The sequence below is a fragment of the Sycon ciliatum genome, chromosome 6 (assembly GCF_964019385.1).
Source record: "Sycon ciliatum chromosome 6, ocSycCili1.1, whole genome shotgun sequence".
Lineage (NCBI taxonomy): Eukaryota > Metazoa > Porifera > Calcarea > Leucosolenida > Sycettidae > Sycon > Sycon ciliatum.
This window is the reverse complement of record NC_088648.1, coordinates 3,331,937-3,338,223: the sequence shown is the minus strand read 5'-3', so window position 1 is coordinate 3,338,223 and position 6,287 is coordinate 3,331,937. Positions and strand designations below refer to the sequence as shown.

The 6,287-nt window shown below is 47.3% G+C and overlaps 1 long non-coding RNA gene across 1 annotated transcript; it reads left to right on the top strand.

Moving 5' to 3' along the window:
* Positions 1-3,411: 3,411 nt before the first annotated feature.
* LOC135818788 (uncharacterized) lies at positions 3,412-4,901 on the top strand. The gene is made up of 3 exons (XR_010553748.1): positions 3,412-3,744; positions 3,837-3,997; positions 4,533-4,901. It is a non-coding gene; the product is annotated as an uncharacterized LOC135818788 (long non-coding RNA).
* The last annotated feature ends 1,386 nt before the right edge of the window (positions 4,902-6,287 follow it).

Sequence of the window (6,287 nt, the reverse complement as noted above, 5' to 3'; positions counted from 1 at the left end):
GATTGATCGTTGCGGTTCCAGAACAAGAGCTCGCGCTGGGAGGAATGCACTGCATGTATGGCGTGCCTGGGTCACACATTCAGTACGCATGCCATGCCCCGCCAAGTCACTGCGTGTCTTATTTGGCAAAAGACCTAATACGACCATGGCCAACGTCCCCATCTGCATCCACAGCTAGGAACATCGTGCTACTGGTGCGTTCGGGTCCCGTCATTCGCGATTTAGGTGGATCTGTTCGCATTTGGGGGGGAAATGCTCCAGTTCTAATTTCTTACTTTTACGACGGGGCAACACCAGTAAAGGTTTTTCAGAACCGCTCACAGAGCGATTTTTATATGGATAATTTCAGTTCTTTTTCCGTTCCCTCCCCACCCCAACCCCGAAGGTGAACATGATGAGCACGCGCGCGATGTACTGTATGTAGCCATGAGACTGCAATAATACACTGATACATACCAGCCCTCCCCATCTCGCTACCCCGCACACAGATACACAAACACGCGGGCGCACACGGCACACGCATGTGGCCACGCACACATACGCACATGCACACGACACAAACAGGAAATTCTTCATGTACAATGCCATGCAAAGCAGTGGCCACCGTACTTCAGGAAGTCAGATGTGAAACAAAAAATTCAACTACAGTCAACTTCGATAATAACGACTGCGGATATAACGACAATTCGCGAATAACGACAGAATTTCCATGCCCAGAGCAAAGTCCCATCCAACTGTAATACAATCATATAATGGGACTTCGGGTATAACGACACTTCGCGAATAAGGACACTTTTCTGATGCCCCGCCGAGTGTCGTTATACGTGAAGTTGACTGTACAATGTGTAGACAAGCTGACGGCCAAAGCACAACATAGCAAGCAAACATGACATTTGCTCAAGGATTGCAGTTTGCAGACCACGCCATGGAAGCAGCGAATACAGAATGCAATATCATACAAAGTGACAAGCAAGGAAGTGGCCACCATACACCAGAAACTTGCAGAAAGTCACATATCCAACAGATAGAGAAGTGAACAGCAATCTGGTACAGTCCACACAAAAACAAGTTGACCTGATACTCGTCCCAGGATCGTAAGTGGCAGATCCTTTTCAATGCATAACATGCAGGTGTACGTTACACGCATGGACCAAATCTGACCGTGTCGCCAGCACACAATGTCATCACAAGTATACCCCACAACTTTCACACATGCACAGTAGAAGCACAATGAAAGAAATGGAAAAGTACGATGTGGTTGCTGAAGCATCTTCACACTTCAAATTCAGACTTCAATGTGGCCGTCACAGGATGATATACCTGCAAGATACAAGTGATGCAGAAAGAAAGCAGAAGGTCATGAGGTAGGCTATGAGACACCACAAACGGGTCACCTACATGTATGTTCAGGGCTAGTGCACTCACATGCAGAATTATCATATTCGAGCATTTCCCAAACTGAGAAGTGCAATGAAATCCACTTGCATGCAGAGGAGCAATTTTGCAGTGTGATGCGTAATTTGACACGATCTGCGATGCTGCGTGCGATGCAAACTCGCGCAAAATATCATTCACGGAATGACTGCAAGAGGTCAGTGATGCAACAACGCCCTGCTGACATGTGTCTCAAAGCTCAACAAGAACCTGCGTTTGTCACCATGGCACTCGCATAGCCGGTACAACTGGTACAAATGTGCAAGCAATTCATGAGTCTTTCGTCTCGCCTCCTCAGATAACCACTGCAAGGCTGCGACGACAACCTTCGGCCTGACAAGGTGCTTCCAGACAATCTTCGCAAGATTTTTAGACAAGGTACTTCCAGACAATCTTCGCACTGGTTGGTACACAGTTCACTATGATGTTTGTATTGTCAGCACACAAGTCATGCACGAGATGCGGGTTGTCGTCAATTGGCAATGGAAGGTGGAGTATTTTGTTCGTGGCACCTCACTCGCTTTGAATGCGGTCGACTGCCATGCTTTGTGTCTAGCTTGTAACATGTCTGGAAGGGTTCCACTTTTTGAATGAGTAATTTTTTGAATGAATTTAGTCGCGACAAGCACTGGGGTACAGGGTGAAGGTGCAAGTCATTGAGAACGCAAAATGGCGGCATGCTGTCTTTCTTCACGTACAGTTTGCAAACCCTGCAAATGAACATGGCGTCTGTAGCGTGCGACTGTACACCATGAACTATAGGCAAGATATACACACACACACACCTTAAACGTAACGAACTACAAGAATAGAGTGAGTACAATGCGCTGTCGACCTGATAACGTGTTGGAAGATAACAGGTATACCGTCCCACCGTAGGTCTACCCTTCATCATTCCTCATTCACCATCGCGCGATATCATGGCACACACTGGCAACATATCAAGGGATGCCTTACCGTCGCCTATAGGGGACGTCTTCGCAGCAATGTTTTTCGTCCTGCGCATACAGTCCGCCGACGCGACAGAGTTTACGGGCCCGTTCCAGTTGTAGAAGACATTCGATTCATCGGGCCAGTGCAGCAACAGGGCCGTGGGCACACAGGGGCAGAGGAAAGACATTGTGAGTGGACAAGAAATATGCAATGGCAAGTGCCATGAATGTCAAGTTCTCATTTCTAATTGAGCTATTACTTACAGTCCTGCCATTGCTCGCTCGTCCTGATTCCTCCTCGTTCGTCTGTGTCCACTTCTGCCGTTCTCCTCCCCGCGCCCGTCACAGCGTCAGGTCAGTGCATTCTCATTAATTTCTCAATGGCACTTTTCGGGACGGGGTACGATGCCTCCAAAGGCCTAGAGCGGACGTCTTTGCAGCAATATTTTTCGTCGGCGGACGGGACAGCGTTTACGGGGCCGTTCCAGTTGCAGAAGACATTCATCAATGGCACTTTGCGGTACGGGGGTACCGGAAGGAGTTCGCCCCATGTCTCCAAAGGCCTAGAACGGACGTCTCTGCAGCAATATTTTTCGTCCCGCGCATTCAGCCCGCCGACGCGACAGCGTTTACGGGGTCGTTCCACTTGCAAAAGACATTCATCGATCATCAATGGCACTTTGCGGTACGGGGGTGCCGGAAGGAGTTCCCACGATGTCTCAAAAGGCCTAGAGCGGACGTCTTTGCAGCAATTCTTTTTGCCCTGCGCATTCAGTCCGCCTACGCGACAGCGTTTCCGGGGCGTTCCAGGTGCAGAAGACATTCATCAATGGCACTTTGCGGTACGGGGTACGGAAAGGGGCCTCCTCGTTCCACTTCGTCGACTTCTGCAGTTCTCCATCCCGTCAGGGGTACCGAAAGGGGCCTCCTCGTTCGTCTTCGTCGACTTCTGCATTGCACATGGTGCTGTTAAGTGATGACGTCACAGTTCCTTCGATACGCATAACAACGATCCCACTGGGGACAAACAAAAGTAGCGTCGTCTCCACCGAACCAGTTGTCAGTGGCAACATATAGGAATCGTGTACATTTCTTCGTTTCTTCTTTGCTGTTTTCAGTGAGTGTTTTGTTTTCTCTTTGTCCTTGATCTCGACGATGTTGTCGTGCTCATTACCTTACTGAGACGTCTCTTGTGACTGTAGCCAGTGTCACGGAGGATTTTATTGGCGTGACAAGGTAGATCGCCGAGATCGAGCGTGAAAAACGCTCTGCATTAGTAGCTCCTGTAGAATGTTTTCTGGGTTGGCGTATCCATGGTCAACAAAACCAAGGTGCAAGACAGCATGAGAGATCGTGTAAACGATGTGAACTCCAAAAGGTAAGCTCCTGAACAAGTGGAAAGATATGGGTATTTACAAACTCTCTCTTCATCCATCGATTGCCGCTATGTATTGCATTTTGTCTTCACAGATAATCTGGCCAAATTTATTGTAACTAGAGAGTGCAATCGTGCTTGGGGCCCATCCCAATGTCATCACATGGCTGTGGTGACTAGTGTATATCTGGGAGAATTTTTCCTCGACTGATACGGAGTGCAGGTGGATCGATTATGAGAAATGCGAACATGTGAAGTAAGTAATTAGTTGTGTCGAAGAAATGTGCAATAAAATAAAAATTTACTTTACACTCAAACATACACTGTACATGTACATGTAACATCATGATAATGATTCCATCTTCATTGTCCCGCAACTGGTACACCATACGCACCGAATACATGGTGTGTGTGTGTGCGCGCGCGCAGGCGCGCGCATGTACATGCACACACTCTCATGCGTGGCCGAGTCGGCCAGATGAACAGACCATGCATCTGCACGAGGTGTCCGTAATGTCATTGGAACGCTGTACTTTATGACTTTATTCCAAAAGAGTATGTCTTGCCCCTGACGAATGGAGTTGTGTCTGTGCTCAGCGGGTATCGGGCTATGACGCAACACTGCAATCAGCGCTGCAATTAAAAGAGCACTGCATGGATTATTTTGACTAACTTCCTTCGCGTTTACTTGGTTGAGCCCGTGGTTTCATTTCTGTGTTCTGTCATGATTGGCCTCTGGAAATAATCAGAGTGGATGTCATTTTGCCATATATGTGTGCCTTGTGCGACAGGTTCAAGGCTAGATGCACTTCACATTCGGCGTGCGATCTCAGCGTCTGGGACCTGATGAAGTCTTGGTTGGATGATTATTCAAGCCTGATACTACTCGACACACCAATGTTCATGTCAATGTAATTTTTTCAGAGCTGCACTATTTACGTGTTGATGCTTACTTCGATGTTAGCGTGTTTCCCCCGGATTGTTTCTATCATCATGATCGTGTGTTCTTGGGCTGAGCGAGCACATGCACAAGTGTGCAGCTATAACCCTGTGTATCTTTGGTTACACTTTGTTCTGCAATGCATGTACCTTGTAACATTATGTGCTTGCACTGCTTTGTCTGGCCTGCGTATTTCAGGACTATTCAGTGCATTAGACCCAGGTTGGTTTGGTTGCCGGATGATCTCTTGTTGCGTCGCTCTGTATTTGTATTCATCAATTTTTGGGCTTGAGAACTGAGCTGTTGTGTGGTTCCCAATATGAAAACATCATGCTGGTGCTCTGTGTTTCGATTATCGACTGTCGGAGCAGTCATGCATTTATTAGCAAAACGGTCAATACTGTAGTCTTTTCACGTGTTTGTCTTTTTTGTGTTTTCGCCGGGGGTATTAGCGGTAACGTTGCACACAGAACGGCAGTGTTGCATCACTGGACGACCCTGCCTCTGCATCTGACTTAATTTCCGCAGGATCTGGTGCAGTTACACCAGACAGCAGCCACTTCCTGTAAACACGCAAACAGCAAAAGAAGAGATCCCGCAAATCAGGAAAAACCATTGCGGAAAATATAGAGTAGATCATACAACATTCAATAATCTGGAGTAATTACAGTGAGACAAACACTTCAAACAGTGCTCTCTCTCTCTCTGTCTCCATCCTTCCAAAAATACCCTATGACAATTCCCTAAAATTATTTTATTTTATATTCTTAGGACATCATTCTGAACATAATAAATTCTTCCATGGGTCTTCAATCACCACGGAGGGCGAAAATATATTATCTAAGTCATGCAGTTTACGGGAGGTGCGAGCTGTCATGGATATAGAGGCTGATATTGTGCCAGCGTGAGGGCAGAGACAGAAAGAAGACACTGATTTCTTGCTCACCTACATGTATAATCGAATCCACAAGGAGCGCTCATACTTTGATCCATCAGGACGCGAAACATCTTCAAAGCACTCTCAAACACGGAGTTTTACTGTGGGCAGCCAATTTCACAGCCATAATGAAGACACTCGACGACTACAGGAGTTTTGTAGAGGAAAGAACAAAGAGTAAAGAGCGACAACAATCGCTTGAAGAAAAAGCAAAGAAAAACTGCTGTCTCTCCAGTCATTTAGATGCTGTTGCCCTTGACATCTGGTTCCATCCAGAGGACGCGACTTTTGTTTGTCCCCAGTGCTCTCCGTTGCTATGCGTATCGAAGGAGCCGTGACGTCACACTTAACAGCCCCATTGGCACAAAGCAGACCGCTGACGGGGTCACGTGTCAACAAAGTAACAACAAAGTGTCGACAACGTGTCGACCACGTGTGTAGCGGTACACTCAGCGGTACACTAATTCTCGTGCCATTCTCGTGTCACAAAACTGGAACATCGAGTACCAGTATGGAAAGGCTTCAGACAGGAAGCCTTTCCAATCTTCCCAGTCATGTTGAAGGTGTGTCCTTATTTGCTGACGATACTGCACTGCTCCGGTTCAATGAGTGTCTAGACAGGCTGCGAGACAGGCTCCAGCGCGGTATCAACGAAGTCCATCAGTGGAT